We start from the raw sequence: 24793 nt of genomic DNA on the forward strand, positions 1-24793 counted from the left end.
GGCAGATCCTGCTGGGAATAGGGCAGTTTGGGGATTAGGGCAGATCCTCGGGGCGCCCACTACTTTGGAGTTCCCGTTGAGTTCTCACGGGGTTCCAGGAGAATTGGCACACAGAGCCCAGAGGAGGGAGTATGTTCCTGGGAAGTGTGTGTAGAGTGTCGGGGAGAGTTCGGGAATAAAGAGTTGCTGTTTGAATCCACAAGGCTTTGTGGTGGCTCGGTTATTTTGTGCCCAGCCAGACTGCGGCAAGATTATAATATCTGTTATCTTTTAAACGTTATATAGTTTTGTCATTTGTTCATTCATTCATTCCTTCATTCACGATCTTGCCATATTACCCAGACTGGTCTTGAACTCCTGGGCTCAAGTGATCCTCCATCAGCTTCCCAAGTAACTAGGACTATGGGCACATACCATCTAGCTCAATTCACCTTTTAAATTAATGTATTGAATATACATGAAACGGAATTTTGTGAAGGGTGTGAGGTATGGCAACAAGTTCACTTTTTTCCCCCACAGATAGCCAATCATCCCCACACACTTATTGAATAGTCCAACCTATTTGGATGAATCTGAGATACCCATTCTTGCCATAAATCAAGTTTCCAAATGTTTGGTTCCCTTTATCTATTTGTTTGTTCCTATACCATGCTATACTTAGTTACTATAGCATTAAAATAACTCTTCTGGTAGGGTACATCTTCCCTTAAGTTCATTTTCTCCCTATGATGTTTTAAAGTTTTTATTCAATGCATAAATTGTTTATACTTTTAGAATAAAAACACAGGTATAATAAAATATTGAACTTGATAGAAATATTCATGAAAAATAAGTTTAAAAAATCAGGTTACAAAACAGCTTGAATAAATTATTTTAAGTTGAAAGAATTAAAATATATATGTGTGTATGTGTGTGTGTGAGTGTGTGTGTGTATGTGTGTGTGTGTGTGTGTGTGTGTATATATATATATATATATATATATATATAAAGCTGTATTACTAAATACTAACAGTAATTATCTCAGGTTGGTGAAATTGTGGGTGCTTTATTTCTTTTCTTTTTTTTTTCCTGCTTTGTCTTCATCTCTATTTTTCAAATTTTCTGCCACGAGCGTATATTATTTGCCAGAAGAAAAAAAAATTAGCTTTATAAATTATTTTAAGGTAATGATGTGTAACAGAAAGAAGAGAACAGAAAAGTGCTGTGAACATTAAAAAATCCTCTGTTCTAGCCATTTTGAAACAGAACAATCAAAGAAATGATAAACGTTGGAAATGATGGATACCCTAATTGCCCTGGTTTGATCATTACATAATAAATATCAAAGCATCACACTGTACCCCATGAACATGTTCAATTATTATGTGTCAATCAAAAATAGAATGAAACTAAAAAGAGAAAACTCCAGTGCTGTGGAGGGAGCCGGGCTGATCCAGGGATAGCCAGGGTGGGGCTGAGGGCAGGCGGGAGGCCAGCAGCCTACATTTCCACTGCAGAGATTCCTGGGAGGACAGAGACGTTAGCACAGAGAGAAACCACGAGGAGGAGCTCATTTGCGGGGAAGAGGAAATGTTGAATTCATTTGGATGTGCCAAACTGGGGGGCAGGGAGAGAGTCCAGCCCAGAACTAGGCTCAGAGGAAGCCCAGGCTCCCAGGCATCTTAATTAGGAGGGTCTGAAGAGCCAGGAGCAGGGGAGCCACCAAGGGGGGATGTCAGGGACCAGGCACCTCCTGCTATCCCAGGGGTCTGATTAGGAGAGTGTAAAGGATGCCAGGTAGAGAAAAGGGAGGAGGAAGAAGAGAAGTAGGAGGAGGAAAGGAAGGGGAAACGAGAGGGAGGAGAAGAGGGGACCGCCTTTGAAGCAGGGTGAGCTCTGAGGAGGGATATGGGCAGCAGGCCTCACAAGAGAATGCTTAGGAGACGAGGCCTGCAGACCACAGTCTGGGCCTGAGGAAGGGGACAGGGGCCATGACGAGGGTTTTTTTGTTTTGTTTTGTTTTTGTTTTTGTTTTTTAATTTAGAAGTTTCTGGTCAGGAGAAGGGAGGCCAAGAGATTGCATCAGCAGCTGAGAAGGCTGAGGGCTGAGGGAGCTCTTCATGCTCACAGGCTGTGAGGAAGGAGCAGGAAATGATTCAAGATGGAAGACAAAACAAACAGGCTGAGCCGCCCTCCCATGCACGCCCTCACTGCCCAAAGGACACAGCAGTCCAGGTACCCCCTTCACGGAGTCCCTCACATTGGAACACACTTCCTGGTGTCCCAACAGAACATCCCAACAGCAGAGACTTTTTATAACTGTCAAGAACGCGACAGAGCGTGAAATCCGTTACATAAGTGATCTAGCTGGAACCAGGGTGCGTTCTATTTGTTTTGTGACAGGGCAAAAAATGGAAAATTTTGCCTCAAGGTGGGAATGAAAAACAAAGACAAAGCACCATCGTCGCTCCCGAGAGCCTGCCGTGTGGCACGCGCCCTCCCAGCTCCTTGCCATCGCCCTTGCTAAGGCATGGGACCTGCACACCTCCCTGGCCTCGTTGTCTACTTTCCATGCTCATCCATCAAAACCCTAACCCCAGATCGACCCCGCAATCCTCTTCGACTCCCACAGTGCCCCTTAGAAAAATCCTGACATGATCTTGCAAACTGACACCATACACAAAAAAATCATAGTTCCATGACAACCCTTTGAGTTGTCCCACCCCCACCCCCACCCCCCGCCCTCAGCCACTGTTTCCAACTTTCATGACTTGCCTGTAGCCCTTGCCTGTCAACTTGCAGACAAACTTGTTTCCTCCATCTGGTTGACCACTAAGGCCTCCAACTGTAACCTTTCCCAGTGTCCTTCTGCCCTCAGTGATCTGCCATTTCACCAGCTCTGTACTCCTCCCTTGCAGCCTCCAAGTGTGGATTGTCCACACTGCAAGTCCACGGGGAAGAGGAAATGTTGAATTCATTTGGATGTGCTGAACTGGGGGGCAGGGAGAAAGTCCAGCCCAGATCTAGGCCCAGAGGAAGCCCAGGTTTCCAGGCATCTGAATTAGGAGGGTCTGAGGAGCCCAGAGCAGGGGAGCCACCAAGGGGGATGTCAGGGACCAGGCACCTCCTAGTAACCCAGGGGTCTGATTAGGAGAGAGGTCCTGCTCAGGGCCAATGTGCTACTTACTAGTCCCACTGCCTCCTCTTGGCAGCAGGCACTCTGTTGGCCTCTTTCATCTCCTCAAGTTCTTCCTTTCTCTGGCAACCTCCCCGAATCCTATTAATAAGCTCAAAATGCACTTCCTTCACTCTGCGCTTCTCTGGGGCTTGAGCTCTCTTGCCTTCCCTTCTCAGCTAAGCTTTCTGAAAGACTAATCTGTTCTCCTACACCAACATCAATGGATGCAAAAATAAAATATTACAAATAGAATCTGTCAGAAAAGTAAGTAACAAAAATAATAATATAAATGATAAAGTGACGTTTATTCCAGGAATGTGAAGGCTGCCATGAGAAAATCTATTAGTACAGTTTATTGCATGAATAGATTAAAAGAGAAAAATGACACAATCATTTGAGAGATGCCCAAAAGACATTTGATAAAATGCAATACACAATTTCAAGAAAAAAAATCCCTCTCAGAAAACTAGAAATAGAGGATAATTCCAAAGCAGAATAAAAAATACATTTAAATCTGGAACAAATGTTATGCTTGAAGATGAAGCACTACCCTATCACTACACAAGAGTGTCCTTGATTAGAGCAATCATGAAAACCCAAATTGTTTGGAAGTAAGCTCTAGTCAATGTAATCATTAAAGGAAAAGAAAAGGGAGATGAGGGAAAACCTGCTTGATTCCATAGAAACCTGGAGATTAGAGGAATTTATTCTAATTAATAAGACAGTTTAAAAATGCAAGGAGTTCCAAAAGAAATACTGTAGATTTTATTAGCTTTTCTATTTAGTGGCAGTAACCAGCTGAACATACAATGGGAAAAAGGATTTCAATCATAAAAGCAAACAAAATACAAAATATTAGGGGATCAGGCTGGGTGTGCAGCAAAGTGCAAGGCCCCAAGTTCAAGCCCCAGCACTGCAAAACAACAGCAAAGAAAAAAAAAATCAGGGAAGAATGCTAACATTAAGAATGAAGGTCCTTATTAAGAAATGCTCACTGTTTTCCGAACAGTCAAGTTAATCAAGGGCCATACCTTGTTTCAAGCCAGGAATACCCAATATTATAAAAATGTCAATCTTCTCCAAACTCATCTACATACTTCCCATAATGGCAATCCAAATCTCAAAATTAAGTTTTGAGTTGAATTTGATTAAATGAATCTAACATTAATCTGGATGAAGCTGTATGAGAAAAATTCATAAAATTTGGAAGGAAAAAAGTCTGAATTGGAGCAGGGCATGCTTGTCATATCAAATATGAAAAAAATGTATTTTAAATCCATAGTAATTGCTGCAGTAAGGTCCTGGTGTCAGAGTAAACAGACAGATCAAAGGAGCAGAACAGAAAATCCAAATGGCATTTCAAGTTGGTAGGGGAAAATGGGCTATTCAGAGAATGCTGCTGGGATAACATGAAGACGGGCTTCTTCCAGTTTGATCTGATTTACTGAAACATAAAAAAAATTTCCATATGTCAAAGAAACTGCACAACAGAAATGTTTACAGAAAAAAATGATATTTATAGGAAAAAATAATATGCTGCCTGGGATTTGCTTTGAAATAATAGGGGGAAAGTTGGGAGGGTATAAATGAAACAAAATGATGTTAATGATAATGGTTGAAACTTTGTGGTGGATGTGTGGGCGTTTATTATACTACTCTGTCTTCCTTTACACATGCTTGAAGTTTTACACAATAGAGAGCTGTAAATATCATATGAATTAAAAATTCCACCTAAAATATTTACAAGATGATGCACAAAAATACATGTCCTTAAGATTCAAATTGCTTTTACAAAGAAATATAAGTATTCAGTCTCAATAGTGATCAAAGAAATGCAATTCTGTTTTAGAATAAGATTTAATTTTCAGCCTACAAAAAGAGCTAAGATGAAAAAGAATGTAGTGATTGAGAGAGGTAAATGTGTGGAAAAAGGTGGCCTCTCATATACAAGGTAGAGAGTAAACTATTATGCTATTTAGGGATAAACTGTCCATGTGTATGAGGACATTTTAAATTATGTTTACACTTTGGCCCATTGATTCAGTCTTTAAGCATTTAAATTCAAGCTAGTATCACCCTGATACCAAAACCAAACAAAGACACATTAAAGAAAGAAAACTTCAGGCCAATATCCTTAATGAACATAGATGCAAAAATTCTTAATAAAATATTGACAAATTGCACACAAAAACACATTTAAAAGACAGTGCATTATGATCAAGTAGGTCTCATGCCAGGGTTCAGCATACAGAAATCAATAAATGTAATTCATCACATAAATAAACTTAAAGACAAGAATCGCATGATTATCTCAATAGATACAGAAAAAGCGTTTGACAAAACACAACCCCATTCATGTTTAAAAAACTAGAAAAAATAGGGATAGAAGGAACATACCTAAACATTGTAAGCTATAACAACAAACCCAAGTCCAACATCTTTCTAAATGGAGAAAATATGAAAATCTTCCTTCTAAAAACAGGAACAAGACAAGGATGCTCACTTTCACCACTTCTAATTAATATAGTCCTTGAAACTCTAGCCAGAGCAATTATGCAAAAGAAAGAAATTAAAGGGATATGAATAGGAATAAAAGGGCTCAAACTATCTCTGTTTGCTGATGACATGACCCAAAAAACTTCATCAGAAAACTTCTAGAATTCATCAATGAATTCAGCAAAGTAGCAAGATACAAAATTAACACTCAGAAATCAATTTTATACTCCAATGAAAGAGAAATTAGGAAAACCATCCCATTTACAATAGCCTCAAAAAAAATCTTGGGAATAAATCTAACAAAAGAAGTGAAGGACCTCTACACTGAAAACTACGGAACTCTAAGAAATTGAGGAAGACCTTAGAAGATGGAAAGACCTCCAATGATCTTGGCTAGGCAGAATAAATATTGTCAAAATGGCCACACTACCAAAAGTGCTAAATATTCCCAATAAAATTCCAATGATATTCTTCATAGAAATAGGAAAAGTAGTCATGAAATTAATCTGGAAAAATAAGAGGTCCTGAATAGCCAAAGCAATCCTTAGTGAGAAAAGCAAAGCAAGAGGCATCACAATCACAGAACCTAAATTATACTATAGAGCTATAGTAACAAAACCAGCATGGTATTGGCACCAAAACAAGCAAGAAGACCAATGGAACAGAATAGAAGACTCAAGAGACAAACCCACAAATATACAGCTACCATATACTAGACAAAGACATCAAAAACATACAATGGAGAAAAAGATAACCTCTTCAACAAATGGTGCTGGGAAAACTGGAAATCCATATGTGGTAGAATGAAATTTAACCCCTATCTCTCACCCTGCACAAAACTCAATTCAAAGTGGATCAAAGACCTAGAAATTAGTTCAGAAACCCTGTACATACTAGAAGAAAATGTTGGCCTAACACTCCAACATGTTGGCTCAGGAACTGACTTCCTTCACAAGACACCTAAAGTGCAAGAAGTGAAATCAACAATCAATAAATGGGATGGTGTCAAACTAAAAAGCTTCTTAACAGCAAAGGAAACAAGAAAGTGAAGAGAGAGCCTTCAGGATTAGAGAAAATCTTTGCCACCTGCACCTCAGATAGGGCATTAATTTCCAGGATATACAAAGAACTCAAAAAACCTAACACCCCCCGACAAATCAATAAATGAGCAAAGGAACTGAGCAGACGCTTCACAAAAGAATAAATATGAATGGTCAACAAACATATGGAAAATGTTCAACATTTCTGGTAATGAGAGAAATGCAAATTAAAACTACACTGATTTCATCTCATTCTAGTCAGAATGGCAATTATCAAGAATACAAGTAACAGTAAATATTGGCAAGAATGTGGGGCAAAAGGTACACCTATACACTGCAAATTGGTGCAACCTCCCTGGAAAGCAGCATGGAAATTCCTCAGAAAACTTGGAATTGAAACACCATGTGACCCACTCCTCAGCTTATACCCAAAGGACTTAAAATCAGCATAATACAGTGATGCAGCCACATCAATGTTTATAGAAGCTCAATTCACAATGGCTAAGATGTGGAAGCAATCTATGTGTTCTTCAACAGATAAATGGATAAAGAAAATGTAGTATATATACACAATGTAGTATTACTCAGTCATAAAGAAGAATGACTTTATGACATTTGTAAGTAAATGGATGGATCTGGAGACTATCATGCCAGGTGAAATAGGCCAGTCCTCAAAAGCCAAAGGTTGAATGTTTTCACTATATTTGGAAGCTAACTCATAGTAAGAGAAGAACAGATATTCGGTACATTAGACAAAGAGGAATGAAGGGAAGGGAGAAGATATAGGAAAAGGAAAGACAATAGAATGAGTCCAAAATAATTTTCTTATGTACTTACATGAGTACATCATAGTGAATCCCACCATCATGTACATCCATAAGGATGGGGTCCTAACTAGAATAAGATATGTTCCATGCTTCTGATTGTATCAAAATAAATTCTACTGTCATGTATAGCTTAAAAGAACCTATAAAAAAGAATTTAAATCCAATTTAAAAAAAAATTCTCATAGATACATACAAACAAGTTCAGAGATATTTATACATATGTACACACAACAATATTGTTTATAATAATAAAATATTGTGGAATTGCCCAAATATCAGTCAATAAATAGTTTAGCTTAAATGAATTATGACACAGCCATACATCAAAAGGACGATGCAGATTAAATTTTAATGAAATGGAAAGAGATGTTTTTGAGTGCGAAAGATCAGTTTAAAGTGTTCAATCCTTTCTTTAAAAAATCTATTTTGCCAATCTGCATCTTTTAATTGTGATGTTTAGATCATTACTTTCAAAGTTAATTATTGATACATTAGGGCTTAAATATGCCCTAGAATTATTGGTTTTCTGTTTCCTCTGCTTGTTTTTCCTTCCTGTTCCTTCTTTCCTGCTTCATGTGATTTGTTAATCATATTTATAATAAAATTTTTATTTGACTGTGAAAAAAAAAGTAGAATGCAAGGTAGAAAGCATACTGCTTTGAGGAAATGTATCAGGAAACGTTTTCACATGGCAAAATGTGAATGACTATTTTATGGGTAATAAGACTCAGGGTTACCTTTGCTTTCTTTTAATTCTCTTTCTATACCTTCAGATTCTTTTTTTATGAGAAGCAAATGCACTATTACTTTTATAAGTAAAAAATAAAATTACATCTATTTTTTTTATATTTTGCTATAAGGAATTGAACTCAGGACATTCAACTACTGAGGCACATCCCCAGCTCTATTTTGTATTTTATTTAGAGACAGGGTCTCAGTGAGTTGCTTAGTGCCTTGAGGTTGCTGGGGTGGGCTTTGTACCCACAAACCTCCTGTCTCAGCCTCCTGAGCTGCTGGGATTATAGGCATGCGCCACTGTGCCCGGTACGTCTATTTTTTTGAAGGAACAAAGAAAAGAAGAAAGGAAGGGAGGGAGAAGTAAGGGAGACAGACAGGAAGGATATCTGTATTTTGTATGTTCTTTTTGGCTCTATATGTCTTTATTTCTTTAAAATTCAAATAGTAATTAGTATACACAATGTTCTGTTTTTGTCTTTTCCATTTGACAGTAGATCTTGGTCATGTCAAACTAATCTCCCACCACATCCTTACCAATACACTGTGCTACCCAATTTTTTGAACTTTGCTGAGTTTTAATGGACAACTGATTGTAATTTTAATTTGAATTTTCCTCATTATAAAGGAGGTTGAACATCTTTTTATATGTATATGGGCATTTAACTTTTCTATATCTGTGAGCTTTATTCACATTCTCTGCCCATTTTTCATATTTATTTGTAGTGACTCTTTATGTAGAAAGAAGTAGACATTTGTCTGCCATATATGTCTGCAAATTCTCCACAATTTTCCAATTGTCATTTGATACTTTTTATATATGTTTTTTTTTCCCAACACAGAAGTATGTTATTTTTATACAGTTGACTTAATTGCTCTTGTTGGACAGCTTCTTGGGAACAGGATCCTTCCCTACTCCAAGATCATATATATTAAATGCTTCATGTTTCCTTTGAATACATCTATGACTTCATTTTTTAATATTCTCTCCATTATTTTGATGTAAAGAGTGAAATAGGGATCACTTTTTCTCCTATGACCCTGGCTGCCCTAGCCTATATATTGAACAGCTTGTCTTTCCCATCTGATGTAAAATGGAATTTTATATATACTAAATTCCTATACCAATTCATGTTTTTATTCTGTTCTATTGATTCAACTGAATATTCTCCAGTGCTTTCCATTTTAATTAAATTCTCACATGGGGTAGAGTCAATCTCTTCTTATGGCTCTTCTTTAAAACAATTTCCTGGTTATCTGTGCATGTTTGTTTTTCCATATGAACTTCAGAATAAGCTTGCCTGAGTCCAAGAAAAAATTTAGCTAGATAATTGCATACAAATCATAATTTAAGAAAAATTATCATCTTTATAATACTTGGGATCAATAGTTTCCAATTCAAGAATGAGGTTTTTCATTTTCATTTTTTAAGTTATTCTATTGTGTTCCTAAATAATGTTTTAAACTTCCTCATCTGGACCTTGCATATTTGTTGCTATTACAATTGTTTTTCCCTCTTCAATTGCATTTTTAATTTTTTTTGTTTTTATATATGGGAATGCTATTAACTTGTCATATCAATTTCATTTCAGCAAATTTTCGGTTGATTCTCTTGGGTGTTAAAGTAATACAATAACATAGCTTTACATTATTGATACAATTTTATTTACTATTTTCTAATTTGGTGCCTCATTTCTTTTTCTTTTTTAGCCACTTAATTAATACTTCATCTAACTGCTCCTTACTCTAGTGGGGGTCCTTCCATAGCTTTGTCATTAAGCTAAGCAATGCATTTGATTTGAAATAAATAGAAATAGAAAAATAATCAAAAGACAATATAGATATTTGACAGAAGAGGAAATTAAAATGACTCAAATACAGGAAAAGATGCTCAACTTTATGTACAGCATTATTAACCCGCCCTTTAAAGGCTAAAATTCAGTCCTTGGTCCATTCTTTTCCCCCTGGCAGCTCTTTGGGCCATTGCCTCTATCCCTTCCCACCCCCACACCCTACTGACAGCTTTCAAGATGACAGTCCTAGACCTGACTTTGCCCTGAAGCATCCTGTGTGTATCTGCCACAGCCACCTATGTATTCCCACTTGGATTTTCTGCAAGTACCTTAAACTCAACATGTTCAACACAGCACACTATCTCAACCACTGAAACGTGAACTGTGTGTCATCTGCCCAGTTCTCCCAGGTAAATCTTCCCTATTCCTCATCCTGTCCCTTCAATCAATCGAGTCTTGCCTCCCAATTACCTTCTAAACACCCTTTTTAATGTGCCTCTTTGCACCCCCTACCATTGTGGTTCAGACCCTCAGGTGCCCCCCTACCTGGGTTGGTACATGGGGCCTAAATGGATTTTTCTTTTCCTCTCATGGCCCTTTTAGAGCAAGCTTCCAGATTTATTCCATTCAATGTATATTTCCAAAACACAAATGTAATCTTATTACTTCTTAAATGTAAGTGGCTCCCCATTGCCACCAGGATGAAGTCCAAGTTCCTGGCAGGTTCTGCAGGCTCCTGAGACCTGTTCCACCCAGCCCTCGTTGCAGCCCATTTGGACACTCTGCTCTAGTGACACTGAGGCCTCCTGGTGATAATGTGCTGGTTGTCTCACCACTGGCCAAACTCTGGGTCTAGGCTTCCTGAATCTTCTTTCAAAGAACGCTGCACCACTAACCACATTTTGATTTAAAGTTTTTATGTTAATCAAACCAATCCATTCATGGCTTAAAAAAACCTGATTGTATCGAAATAAAAACCAACCCAGGCCTAACCCCACCCCACCCTCTGTCCTACTCCTTGGAGGCCACCATGTTTAACTCTTTCAACTATTTCTTCTAGTGTTTACTTTTATATCTCCAAATAATGTATTTATAAAGCCATGTCTTGATTTATCAAGTGTATAAATCCTTCTTATTCCTTCCATATTTTAAGAGTTTAGCCCTATTATACTGCTCACATCTCGACTCTCCCTGTATATCTACCATCTTCGGTTAAATAATATTTCCATTATCATGCCTACAGAAGAAGCATCATTGCCAAATCAATTACGGTACATGGACTACATTTTGTTTGTGTGTGCAGATTTTCAGTTTTCCAGGAATCTCTGTCTTTTTCTTTTATCATCATCTCCTTTCCTCAGCAGCTTTAGCTTCAGGTACTTTATCGGGTCTCCCCCCCTTTTCAGGACACTCCCTGTCATGGCCCTCTATCCTCTGGCTCCAACTGGACTGCAGCGCCCCTCAGACACCAGAGAGCTCACAGCCTGGGTCTTCTCCAGATTGCTCTACAGAACAGACACTCTGTTCCTGGATTTTTTTGTTTTTCTGCCCTCTTTGACTTTATCACTGCCTCTACTAGGGCACATTATTAATAACTTCCTTAAATAGGGTGCTGAGTCCTTGTATATCTGAAAAACGTCTTTTATTCTACCCTAATGTGGGATGGTAATTTGTCTGGATATGGAGCTCTGGGTTGAAATTACTTTTCCTCTGAATTTTGAAGGCTGGCTTCCTCTGAATTCTAGGGTTTGATGTTACCATTAAGGGTTGCCACCCACAATAATAATGTTCATTGGGATTCTATATTTTTTCTCTGGAAGTTTTTGGGTTATTTTCTTTGTCCCTGATATTCTGAAATTTGAGGTTGACATACATTGCTGTGGATTGATTTCGTTCTTTGTGCTAGGTTGACTCAGCGGGTTCTTTAAAGACCTCTAAACTTCAGGGTTGAGAATTTTCCTGTATTATTTATTTGATCATTTCCTCTCCTCGCTTTTCTCTGGGCTCACTTTCTGGAATGCCTATTAGTCCAATGTGAGCCTTACAAATGAATTCACTTTTCTTTTCTATTATCTTTCCAATCTGTCGTGTTATTCTGCTTTCTGAGAGATTTTTCTCAACTTCATCTTCCAATTCTACTGAATTTTTATCTTCTACTTCCTGGGAGATTTCCTTAACTGTATCTTCAATTCTGCTGCATATTTTCTTTTTGGGCAGTCATTTAAAAAATGTTTTAATTTCCCAGAGCATCTTCTTGTCCTCTGAGTTTTCCTTCCTGGTACTGTCTCTGGATATGAATGAGAGGTTTTGTTTGTTTTTAGTTCTTTTCTGTCCTTTACATTATTTCTAGTTTCTCAGGGGTCTTCTTTTGCTCTTTGTTTCCCTTGGTTTCAATCATCTTGGAGATTGTCCTTGGGATGGATTATCTTTGATGTATCTATACATATATTTAAGAATAAGACATTGGCCATTTGGGAACTGTGGATATGGGTGAGGTTTTCCCAGAGGTAATGGCTGTTACACATGGGGACCATCTGTTGTCCTGAGAAGAAAATTCTGATCTCCTGATGGAAGGGTGCAGTCCTGTCTGTAAATATTCTGTTTAGTGTCAGGGTTGACTGTTAAATAAATAGACTTTCTAGTCTGGTACTAGCCTTCATTCTTGCTTCTGTCAAACCTGGCCATTTGGGGACCTCTTCTCAGGGCTTCTCCGGGGGCAAGGAAGGCTTTTCCTTCCCCTCTGCCTTCTTGAAGCGTTCCAAGCTAGTTTCCGCCACTCCTACAGGATCATCCATACCTTCACCTGCTCTTAGTCTTCTAGAATTTGATGAAAGCTTCAAATTTGCTGATGGCCTTTCCTCATCATTGCATGTCAATGTTTTTTACAGACATCCCTTTCCTGTCAGGCAGGGTGGCACAAACGCCTCTAATCCCAGTGATGTGGGAAGTTAAGACAGAAAAATCACAAATTCAAGGTCAGCTTCCACAATTGAATAAGGGCCTAAGCAACTTACAAAAGCCTGTCACAAAATAAAAAATAAAAAGCCCTGGGGATAAAGATTGGTGGCAAATCACCCTGGTTAAATCCCCAGTACCTAAAAAAAAAAAAAAAAAAAAAGCAAAGAAAAAGACTAAAGATAAGAAACCGCCTTCCTATAAGTCTAGAGAGGTCTTGGGTCTTGGAAGGGAGGGGTAACCGGAATTTGTGTTCCACCTGCCATTTTATGGGATTGTTTTCACTGGCAGCTAAGCTCCCAGGGACAACAGCTGCTTCTAAATCATCTTTGAGTTCCCAGAGCTGAGCAGAGTGAATGGCATAGGTCAGCCAATAGCCTATAAAATATCCATCAAATGGAATTGAACTTTCTGGTCTCTCTAAATCCCTCATGTTTATTTCCGTGCCTGAATTGGTTAGGATAATAAGAGGGCACAAAAATCATGTCACATGTGGAATGGACATTCTGTCTAAAGAAGGGAAAATGGGGGTGGGGAGGTAGAGATGCATGGAATGTGTGGCATCTACAAATATGGGGGGATTTCATGTAGAAGAATTGACATTTTCTGTGTGGCCTCGGAGGACAGGCTCAGGAGTAGTCAGAGGTGGGAGATGCTCAGTGACAGGTCTGGCTCCTTAGGTGCAATCACTTTGAACAACCAGTTTCCTGATGATGAGCCTGGAGAGGTGATGAATTTCCACCCTGAAGATGTTCAGGCAGAGCTGGATAGCCAGCAATAAGGCAAGCCACGAAGAAAATTCAACTCCCCAGAGCCCCAACCCTCTGGTTCTTTGGCTGCCAGCAGGAGACTATGCCTCTCAAAGAATAAAGAAAAGGGATGAGTACTATTATAACACCTTTCTCCTCCCCAAGATGAGTCCTTTCTGTTCTTGGAAGCTCTGGACTAAATCCTCTAACTCACTTTTTAAAAAAATACCCTCATTTATAGCAAATGTTTGATAATATCTTTTTAACTACCTTAAACTAAAATAACAGTAAAGTCTACTTTAAAAAATAACATTTAAAAAATCAAGGGCTGGAGATATACCTCAGTTGGTAGAGTGTTCCCCTCGCATGCACAAGGCCCTGGGTTCAATCCCCAGCACCATAAAAATGAATACATAAATAAAAATTTAAAAAATTGATAAAACTCCCTAATTGACATTGACAATAAATGACATAATTTATAATATAAGAATATGCATTTCAACATGTAAATGTTTAGACATGATGATGCAGAATAGAATTAAATAGTGAGACTCTTACTGTGTGTGGAATTGTCACCATCAACTGGTATGAGTACAGACTGATATAGGGGTGTTTTCTCAATGACTCCATTACTAAGAGAACTTTTGCCTTCCAAGGTGGTGATTTTCCAAAATGACACACAACTCTTACTAAAATTCTAAAGCACAGTCTCTCCTCGATTCACACACAGAAATAGTCTCAGACAATTTGACTGTGCTTATGTGTAAACATAGTTCACAGATAATTTTGAATAGCTTTTTGCTGCTGGGCAAGGCATTTGAAAGCTGTGGGAGAGAAGCTCTCATCGCAGCTGTGCAGGACTGACTCGTCTTCCACCTACTAAATGTCAGTAGCATTCCTCCAATCACTGTGACAATCAAAAGTGCCATGTATTTCCAAATGCCCCCAGAGATCACCACTGCCAGAAAGCCACCAGACTAAGAAACTACCAAGGTCCCTTCAAATCCTAGGACCCTCAGATTCCTTCAGGACCTAGAGAACCAGGCAGAACCAGGTGAGACTGGTAGTCCACAGTCTCAAGAGCCATCTAGGCTGGTGTAATAATCACAGCAGTAGCTGCTAGGGGCCTCTGTGGGGGTCCCCTGCCTCGAAGCAGATCCACATTCGCAGGCAAGGAACCAGCCTCCGGGTTATTTGGCATCCCCTTTGAAGTTCCTTGAGTGGGTGTGACCGACCCTGCATTTGCTCTTGCAAATCAAGGAGAATGAAGATGGTGGCATCAGTGCATCAGTGGTGTCTCCCCAGCACCTCAACGCCCTTCCTTCCCTGCCCTTTCACTTGGCTATTCTCCAAACCTGAAGGAACCAGCTGCCTTCATTCTCCCTGCCCCCTGAGCTTCCATGGCTGGAAACAATGCAGCATGGTGCAGCTTCTTGGAGCCATGCAAAGGGCAGCTGCCACACTTCCTGCCTCCATCCTGCTCCCCAGAGCCCCAACCCTCTGGCCCTTTGGCTGCCAGCAGGAGACTGTGCCTCTCAAAGAATAAAGAAAAGGGATGAGTACTATTATAACACCTTTCTCCTCCCCAAGATGAGCTCTTTCTGTTCTTGTAAGCTCTGCTCATTAGTCAGCTTCTCTCCCTCCCCATTTTCAGCCACCTTTAACCCTTTCCTCTCTGCTCAGAAATTGGCTCATCTTCTAAACTAAGTGGGAAACAAAGCCCCTTAGTCTCATCTCCATTTCTCCCTCTCTTCCTGCCAATATCATGGCACTTCCATCCTCTTCAACACCCTCCCTTGCTATAACTTAGTCACTCTCTCCACCATACCACTGAATCCAATGGGTTTCCATTGGCCTGATTATCAAATCCTGTTTCCAGTCTTCATCTTCCATTTAAATTCTCTGCAGCAGTTGATTCCACAGATCATACTCTTTTCCCTGAGTATCTGATTTTGTTCTCAGGTGTTCTGTTTCCTTTTCGGATCCATTGTTTCACATTATCTTTGCTGGCTCCTCTCTCTCCCTGCCCTCCTGCCCGACCCCCATGAGTTCAACAGCTGCTGGATGCTGTGGAATCCTAGATCTCTACCCAGCTTCAACTTACCTCCTCGGCTCCAGTCCCAAAGACAGAACTGCCTGCACAGTCTGTCCCAATTTGCTCTGCCTGCCCTGTCATTACCCACTGAATGCTGTCACCTCCACCTGTGACTGAACTGCACACCTGGAAGTTGAGATCAGCTTCTTTCACTTCCATCCCATTTGCAATCTGCTCCCAAATCTAGTGGATCCTGTATCAGAACAATCTCAGGGGCTTGGCCTTCTTCTCTATCCTCTCTGCCACCCACCTCTTTGCTGGGCCTCTGAAATCTTTCTAGATCCCCAACTGGTCTCCATAGTCACCAGATCCTACTTTACTTCTTTAATGTACTTTTCTAGAATTCTCCGTCATGACCATTTGACTCATGATATTCTTCTCCTTCTCACCTAATGCTTCCATGGGCTTCTCGTTATCTACAGCTAAAGCCAAGGCTCCTCTGAAGGGCATTGCCACACTGTCCTGTCCACCTCTCCTATAGCCATCTTGAGTCTCCATAACCCCTGAACATGCCAATTCCTGCAAGAGAATTCCTTTGCTCCCAAGACAGTGACGGGCATACTCATTGTACCCTTCTGTACAGTATGCTTATCAAACTTCTACAGCTGCTGTCATTACCCTTATGTCATAGCTGACAGCTACCTGCTTGCCTCATCCCGGACTCATTCCTCTTTGAATAAGCAGTAAGTGCCTAGCATGGTAGCAGCATATAGCAAGGGTTCAGTGATTATCAGTAAAACGACAGAATCAATGAATAAGCAGAAGAATTGATTAAAAAATCATGCCCTCATCTGCCTCTTTATCATATCATTCCCTAGGCCAAATCTAAATGTGATACAAATTACTTGGAAATCTTTTTAAAATGCAGATCTGACTCAATGGGTTCAGGGTGGGGTCTGAGCTTCTGCATTTCTAACAAGCTCCCAAGTGATCCTGATGCTGCTGGCCTGCTGACCATGCTCAGAGGAAAAAGGCCCTGTCCTCCACCAATGGCTCCGAAACTTTACCAGATATTAGAACCACCTGGAGAGCTTTGACAATTCCCATTTTTTAAAAAACCAATTAAATCAGAACTCTGAGCAAGGGAGCCAAAAATTGTATTTTTATAGATTCCCACATGACTCCCAGGTACAGTGAAGCCCAGGAAGTCCTGGCCTGTGCCCTCTCTTACCTCCTTAGCCCTGCCCCTCAGCCCTGGATGCTCATTGAATGGCCTGGGGAACGCTTAATATCTGCTGATGCCTGGACCACTCCCACATCAATTAAATCCGAATCTCTGGGGTTGGACATGAGAATTTTTAAAGCTCCCCAGGTAATTCTAATATACAGCAAAGGTGAGAACCAATGTTTTCAGGCTCTGCCTCCAAAGAATGATACAAAGGATCAGGAGTCCAGAATAAGGAGTAGAGATTAAGTCAGACCCTCGGCCCCATTACCCAGTTATGTGCTATATCATCCCAGAGAAGTTAATTTAGCCTCATCTCCTATATGAGATTAAACATGCATGCCCTCCCCCTTACCTTAAATTTAGTGGAGGCTTCTGAACGTCATCAAGACCGCAGTGGAACTTGGGAAAGTGTCCACCTAGGAGTCTGTCTTTAATGCACAGTGACCACTTGAGTCCCCACTAATTAGCTGACTGCCTGTGGTAGAGAAGTCTCTATCCTAAATGAACTCTCAGCTGTAAGCCCAGCTAGGGAGCAGATGGTTTAGTAGAGCCAGGCCACCAAAGGGGAAGTCACGAGGACCTACATTTGCAGCCGACCAAGAGGTGAAATCAAACACAACCCCTGCAAAGCAGCCTGGCCTGCAGCCTGAACGCTGCATGGTGGGCTGGCCAGTCCCACGCAGGGGCGGGGCACACCCGCTGTTCTTAGGACATACCGCAGTGCTACCACCTGACCCATGGCAATGAGCCTGTAGATTTGCACCAGGCTCTCTCTTAGGAGCTGTCTCTGTAAATCTACCCTGGTGCTGCAGGAAAAGCACGAAATAGCCATAGAAATCTTTGGTTCAAATCTGGCCTACTGCCCCGGCTGCGTAAGCTGGATCTGTTTCCTCCACAGCTGTCATTACTTCCTATTTTATCAGCATCTTATATACATTTACCAAGCTAGAACACCCTTGTCCCTGAAGGCAGCAGAAACCCCAGGTCTCAAGGGAAAGGGGTTGGGGACAGAGGAGGCACATTCCAATATGGAGAGGTTCTGGGTCATAGTTATAGAGAATCTTAAGACATACCTATGTTAAAAAGTTGTCTTAATCTGAAATTAAAACTTAACTGGGCATTTATTTTTAAATCCAACAACCCTACAGGAAGGGAAGGAAGGAGTTAAAAGATATAGCAAGTGCTTGGGCCTGAAGAGACTGACCTGGAGGGAAAATGCCCGCTTGGCTGAACTGGGTGAACCAAGCGCTTCACAGGACTCTGAAAACCAGATGTCGAAAGAACACACACTCTCATGCCCCAGAGCATCTTCTGGAAATTAGCCTTGTCCAGCAAAGTCCAGTTACTTCCCTGAGGCAGGTGAGGCTGGGCTGGGGATGGGTTTTAACTCGTACTCCCACCATGTCATCATCTCTTCACCCCAAGGACTGAGTCAACATGAATTTCTCAATACTACAGGAGAAAATATGCTCCCATCACCTGCTTCCCTGTGTAGATAGGGCCTTTTATATCAAAGTCTTGGAGGACGCAGCACTCCAAACCAAAGAACCTTCAAACACATCCAATGTCTTGTGGTTATGGCTGAGAAGTCTAAATTCAGAGAAGGATGACCACAAGTCTGCCAAAGCCACAGAGCAAGTGACAGACTGGAACCCAGGCCTCCTACCAACCTAATCAGCTCAACCCCGTGCTCCTGAACCCACCCTTCAGAATAGAAATGCTGGTGACTTCATGAACAATTCCATTCATCAGCTCCACAAACTGGAACAGAGAGGTGTCAAAGAGGGCCTTAGGTTCTCCCCAGTTACATCCCAACTAGAAGCAAAACATTCTGTTCTGACAAGGGCGAAGGGCCTTCCAGGGGCATCTGGGAAGACCACCATGTTGCCTAGGGCCAGCCCTACTCACTGGCCTGCTGAGAAGTCACTGAAGATATTAGAGACAGCATGCACTGTGGAGTCAGGAGACCTGGCACCCTGCCTTATCTGGATGGGTTTGGCTCATACTCAGCCTCAGTTTCCTCATCTGTTAAATGTGACTATCTCACACGGGTATCATGAAAATAATGAGATCAGGCACAGGGCTGAAAGCTTTGCATGATAAAGCCTAACCTTTTAAGTACTGCCTTGACATCTTGAGTCTCCAAAACCTAACCATGAGTTCCCCCGCTCTCTCCAGAAATGCCCCCCACCTGGTGGGAAGTTCTCCCCACCTGGCTAGTTTCCCTAGCAGCCAGGCCAACTACACTCTATCTCATCTTCAATCTAAGTGGTTCACCTCTTTGCCAGCCCATGAGATTATTCAAACAGACCAATCGCACTTCCTGAAGGAAACAGGAACACCCCAGCCTCTTGTCACCCTGCCTCTCACAGCCCCTGCTGGTTCATTGAGTCCTGGTGCCACACCTGAGTGCAACCCTCATGGAGCCCTGCATGTCATGCCCTGGCCTCCAACCACAGGCTGTGAGTCCATGTGATTTATAAACGGCTGCCAAGCACATCTGTCCCTTGTCACAGGTTGTGTGTTGGCCACCTCATACAATTTAGGGCACAGAATCCCTCCTTCACCAGGGGATTCACTCTGGCTCAAAGTCTACAATCTCACCAGGTAGCTAAGTAAGATTGTGGATTCTGTTGCCAACCTCTAAATCCTAGCCTTCTGGGGTGGGAGGGTCCTCCTTCCACTCCTGAATGGGAGAGGCTGAGACCCTGACAGCAGGAGAACTTGCAGCAAGAAACAGCATTTGGTGTCTTCTCAGCATCTCTAGGTTAACAGTGTTTCTCTTCTATCCCATGACATACTCATCTTAAGTACATGTCATCAGATTCTAACTACTGCCGCATGAAAGGCATTGTCCAATGCTTCACCTGTTTTTATGCTGGGAGGTGAAATGACTAGTCCAAGGTCACACAGGCAAGAGAGGTAGGTCTGGGTCAATCCCACACTCATTCTCCAGTGTCAGATCTAACCCTATACCTGAAGCCTCTAGGGAATAGAAGTGCTGCCCCATGAAGTTTGTCCCTCTGTGCTGAGACAACACCCCAGAAAAGTGACTACAGGATACCTCCAGTCCCTCAAGGACTGCAGAATCCAAAGGTTGGCCTTGGGCATGAGACCCATGTTTCCTGGGAAGTTCTGCAGAAGAAAGAGAGCACAGTGACCTTGTCCCAGCTCACTTAGACTGTGGCTCAGTCCCTCCTGGTATCAGTGTCCAGCTGATGGACAGTGGGGTGGTCAGGAGGCCTGATATGATCCTGCAGGTGGGGACAAGAAGCTTGAGCAAATACATAGGACCACTGCAATTTTGCTGTAGGCCCCCCTCCTTTATTTGGGAACAAGGGGGCTGACAAGTAGAGCTTAAATTGGGGGTCAGGGCTGGGTGACTTCCACCAGCTTGGAGCTGTTCTTCACACACCAGCAGAGAGAAGTGCATTCTCTTATTTCTCAGTGGTAGAATTTGGGCTTCCATCTACAGGGAGAGACCAAGACCCTGGGAGGAAGAGAAGTTGACCAGTGGGCAGAAAAGTCACCACTGGAGCTGGATTGGGCTTCCCCATACCCCAAGGCACCGAAGCCTCTGGGATCCTAGGCATTTTCATGAAGGAAGGACTCTGAAGGCTAGTTTTGATTTCAAATGCTAATATCATGTTGTTTAGATGGCCTCAGAACAAACTGACTCTCAGGTTGTGGGTGCCATCTCTGCTTCAGCTAATTCCATTATGCAGATGAAGAAACTGAGTCTCACCATAAGGACTTGCTTAAGCAATCAGCTTGAGGCTGAAGGGAGTATTTGGGTCCCCCAGTGCCAGCGATGGCGGTGCATCCGTCCAGCTCCCTGCTGAGCACCCGACCCCATGACTCATGAGACCAGATGTTCCTCTGGCCCAGGATGCTGTGGTCAGGCAGAGACACCAACACAGTTCTGGGCTCTTTCCTACAGCCAATTCAATGTCGCGTTGGCTTCTGCACAACTAGAGGAGAAGTCAGGTGCTTATCCATAGGGCAAACTTCCCTGTATGCACTTGACCTTGGCCAGTCTTTCCCGAGGCCACAGCCAGATGTTACCCAGCTGAGCACAGAGGGAAGCCAGAGAGTCAGGGAAGCTTGAAAAGTAGCCAGAAGTGGGACTGGGCAGATGGCAGCAGCTTAGCACTCCCAGAGGAATGAATTTTGTCTGCAAGACCCCCAGGGAGGCCACTGTCCTTTAGTGGAAGGCATGTCTCCTTGCTGTCTGTGGTTTTGCCTTCACTGCTACCTCTTTAGCCTGGTCACACACAGCTCTTTTTGCCAAAAAAAAAAAAAGTTTATTTATTTTGGAGAGAAGCGGTTTCACGATTCCCCTTGAGAGCTGTGGAAACTCTGAGGATCTCGTGAGTGCTAGGCTTAGGTTCGACCTGTAAGAAGGAAGTACCCTGACCGGGGCAGTCATCTCTCCTTCCCTTGTCCCCAGCTTGGGGGCCTTTTCTCTCCTCTCTGGTAGCTCAGAAGCAGGCAGTACAATGGCTGAGAAAAGGCCATTTCCTGCTGACAGTGTGCAAGAATGACTCCAGGGCCCAGCGTTTCTGCAAAGATGTGAAGACCTCCTGTAGTGTCCTGACCTCAATAGGCCAAAAAAAACACTTGGATCTGCCTCTGGATCAGATCTGACAAGGTTGGCCTAATCTCTGCTGTCCCCGAGGAGAATATCTATGGAGTAAGTGCTGTGAGGTGCCCAGGCAGGGAAAGGGGCTCACAGCTGGTCTCCAGCTTGCCCAAGGTCCCTGGACCAGGGCAAGGCAGGATGGAGAGAGGTAACTTCTCCATCCCTGAATCAGCTGAGGCATCGATAGCCCATCTGCCCTTCCTGAAAGAACTGGCATGACAGTAAGGAGATACCTGAATGAGGTGGAGAGAGATGTCTGGGACAATATCTCAGCACCTCCTTGGTGTTTAATAAGTTCAAGGAACCCAGGTGTGGAGGCAGTCTCAGGTAGAGTTTTGTATCCTGGATTCCACTTGTGCAGGAAGGTGGGGTGGGAAGGTTCCTGAGTGGCCACAGCCCAGTGAATGTGGTCTGCACAAAGCTCTGTCACCACAGAAATAACTTCTGGGGACCTCTTGGGCAGTCTAGAATACTTCTCTGATGAGAAGCTACTAAGACACCATCCTGCACCAAGCCCCCAAAGCCATGACATCATCTGAGCCCTCTCTGCTGCCAGAAGTAGTTGGGATTCACCCCATGCCCCTTCGCACAATGAGGAGTGACTTTAGGAAAAGAGACAAGGAAGTGGTTGTGGGAATGTCTGGAAGGGGCTCACAGGGGCCAAAAATTGGATTTTTACAATCCAGAAAATACCGGACTCTGTCTCATGCTTTCTGAAGGCTGGCTTGCTTTTTTGGAAGGTGGGGGGGGGGGGTCAGGGGACCTGGCATCATTCACTTATTTTAATTAACCGAGGTGAGAAAGGAGAGCTTGAAGCAGGGACAGGAATCAGACTCTCTCCAGAGTCATTTGCCCCTTGCAGGAAGCTGTCTGTTATGTGGTGACTCCTGCCAGCCAATCTTAAGAGATTTTGCAGTCTGGCTTTACAGGTAGAAGCTCCTGACCACCTGGCAAGGACTCGACGTGTGTGTATGTGTTAGGGGACAGGAAGAAGGGTCTAGAGCGGAGTTCTAAAGCTAGTCAAAAGCGGGAGAGGACGGGAAGACGGGGTGGGGTGGCAGGGTGTTCCTTCCCAGACAGGGCGTTCAGCGCTGTCAGGGAAAGAAGCCCAGGGACCGGTTTGGAGCTGTCCGGACTATGGTGCTGAAAATGGCGAGTGGAGGCCTAGAGGGTGGAGAGCATCCAGCGAAGCTTGTGTTTCCCAGGTGAGAGGGGGTGGGTGAAAAGGGATTCCCTCTCCACCCCTATCTCCTCTTCTACTCAATAACCCAAGGAAGAAAGAGCACAAGTGACCTGGGGCTAGCAAGATTGTTGAGCTTTGAGAATTGCGCAAGCCTTCCGAAAGCCAGCCAGTGTAGTTACAGAAGGCCAGGGCTCAGCTGGGAGTAGGGTGCAATCTGGGCCAGCTGTAGGGGATGGGCCCAGAAGAGACCCTGGACCTGGGCGGATCCCTCGCTGACCTCCTACACTCTAGGCAAGTACCACAGATGCATTTTAAGGAGGGGTGCACCAGATGGTCCTAGGCTATGGCACATTAGACTTTCGTGGGATACACTCCCTGGACACACTGGCTATACTCCCAGAACCCGTGCACATCAAGCACACACAAGCAGTCCAGTACATGCTCCCTACACACAGGTACCGGCTCCCACCAGGCTGCCCAGGCTCCAATTCAGCCTTAACCCCCCTGGCCCCTGGCCCCTGGCCCCTGGCCCCAGAAGTCCCTCCCGCTTTGCTTCCAGGCCTTGAATGGTGTCCCTAAGTGAGGTAGAGCCAGTGGGAAGCCCCAGTTCTAGCCTGAGGCCGTGAGAAGTGCTGAAGTGGGACAGATAACCAATTCCTACACCCAGAAAGAAGGGGGTGAGACAGGCAGAACAGGTAGGTCTCCGATACCCCTTCTTCTTTCCCAGAACTCCCAGTTATGGTGCCAGGACAGGAGAGTGAACGGGAGGGAGTGTGTGTGCGTGTGTGTGTGTGTGTCTCCCTCCCAAACTGAGGACACCCGGAAGACCAGCGCGTACCTGTGCGTGGGAGGCCCCGCATGGAGCCCCCTCAGCGAGTCCCGACCTGCTGGCTCGTCTGGCTCCCCCTGGATAAAGGTGGGGGTGGGAGTGGGGGTTACCCTGCTTGCCCTCCACACGGCCTCCTGGATGTCCGTGGGCAACGGAGTTTCTCCGTCCCGGGCGGCGGGAAGTTGCTCATGTTCGGGCGCTGGGAAGGGGCGCCCTCCGGTCCCTAAGCTTGGCCGCGGCTCCCGCGCCCCCGCGCCCGCCGTCCTAGCCACCTCGCTGGCGCCCTCCCGCCCGCAGACTGCGCCGAGTCTGCAAGCCCGGAGCCCTCCCGCCCGCCCTCCCGGAGAGTCTGCTGCTGACCTGCATTGACGTCATTGCGTCATTAGGTTTCCCCTGGAAACACTGGCTCGCCCGAAATAGTAACACATTAATTCAGGCCGGGGGAGCAGGGAGAGACTGTTTGTAACCCTGCAGCTAACTCGGCGCGCGCGAGCAAGCGCGCAGCAGCTCCCACCCCTCCCGAGGGCAGCGCGGGCCCGCTCGCCTACTATTTTGAGAACAAAGGAAGGCAAAATATAGAACCCCTGAGAGAGGGTGCGGGGGACGCCTAGACCCTCTGTCCTTGCACGCGCGCATACCTACACACACACACACACACACACACACGGATTCATACCCCACCTGGGACTGTCTACCCTCCTTTGCTCGCTTTTTCAGGGATCTGCTGGGGCGTGTGCGCTAGACCTCTGCGCGCCTGGACAGGTCCGAGTCAGGGCTTCCTGCCCTGCCCTGCCCTGCCCTGCTGGGGTAAAGGATGAACTCCTTCCCACACCCGCCGCCCAGCAGGCCTGGAGAGTCCGCCACCCTTCTTTCACACACCTGTCCCACCCACCCACGAGGGCCCGAGAGGAGACAGGCACACCCTGCCCTTTCACTCTCCGCGGCGCCCCGAACTGCGTGTGGGGGAAACCCTGCCGGGATCCAGCCCCCGCCCTTGGTTCTCCACCTCACCCGCGGATCGGTTGGCGGCGGGGGGGGGGGGGGTAGACCACTCTGCGGCAGGGGAGGAGGATAGGTTTGGGATAGAAAGACTGGAGGACAGAGTTGTTGTCGCAGGTACCAGA

At 43.9% G+C, this 24793-nt stretch overlaps 1 long non-coding RNA gene across 4 annotated transcripts in view; it reads right to left on the reverse strand.

Annotated features, from left to right (window-relative positions):
- The window catches only part of LOC144375422 (uncharacterized), a 47223-nt gene extending 23261 nt beyond the window's left edge, over positions 1-23962 (reverse strand). For all 4 annotated transcript variants that reach the window (XR_013435256.1, XR_013435254.1, XR_013435255.1 and 1 more), the window contains exon 1: positions 23679-23962. This is a non-coding gene — a long non-coding RNA (uncharacterized LOC144375422). The remainder of the gene's footprint in view (positions 1-23678) is intronic.
- Between the last annotated feature and the right edge of the window lie 831 nt (positions 23963-24793).

The sequence above is a fragment of the Ictidomys tridecemlineatus genome, chromosome 2 (assembly GCF_052094955.1).
Source record: "Ictidomys tridecemlineatus isolate mIctTri1 chromosome 2, mIctTri1.hap1, whole genome shotgun sequence".
Classification (NCBI taxonomy): domain Eukaryota; kingdom Metazoa; phylum Chordata; class Mammalia; order Rodentia; family Sciuridae; genus Ictidomys; species Ictidomys tridecemlineatus.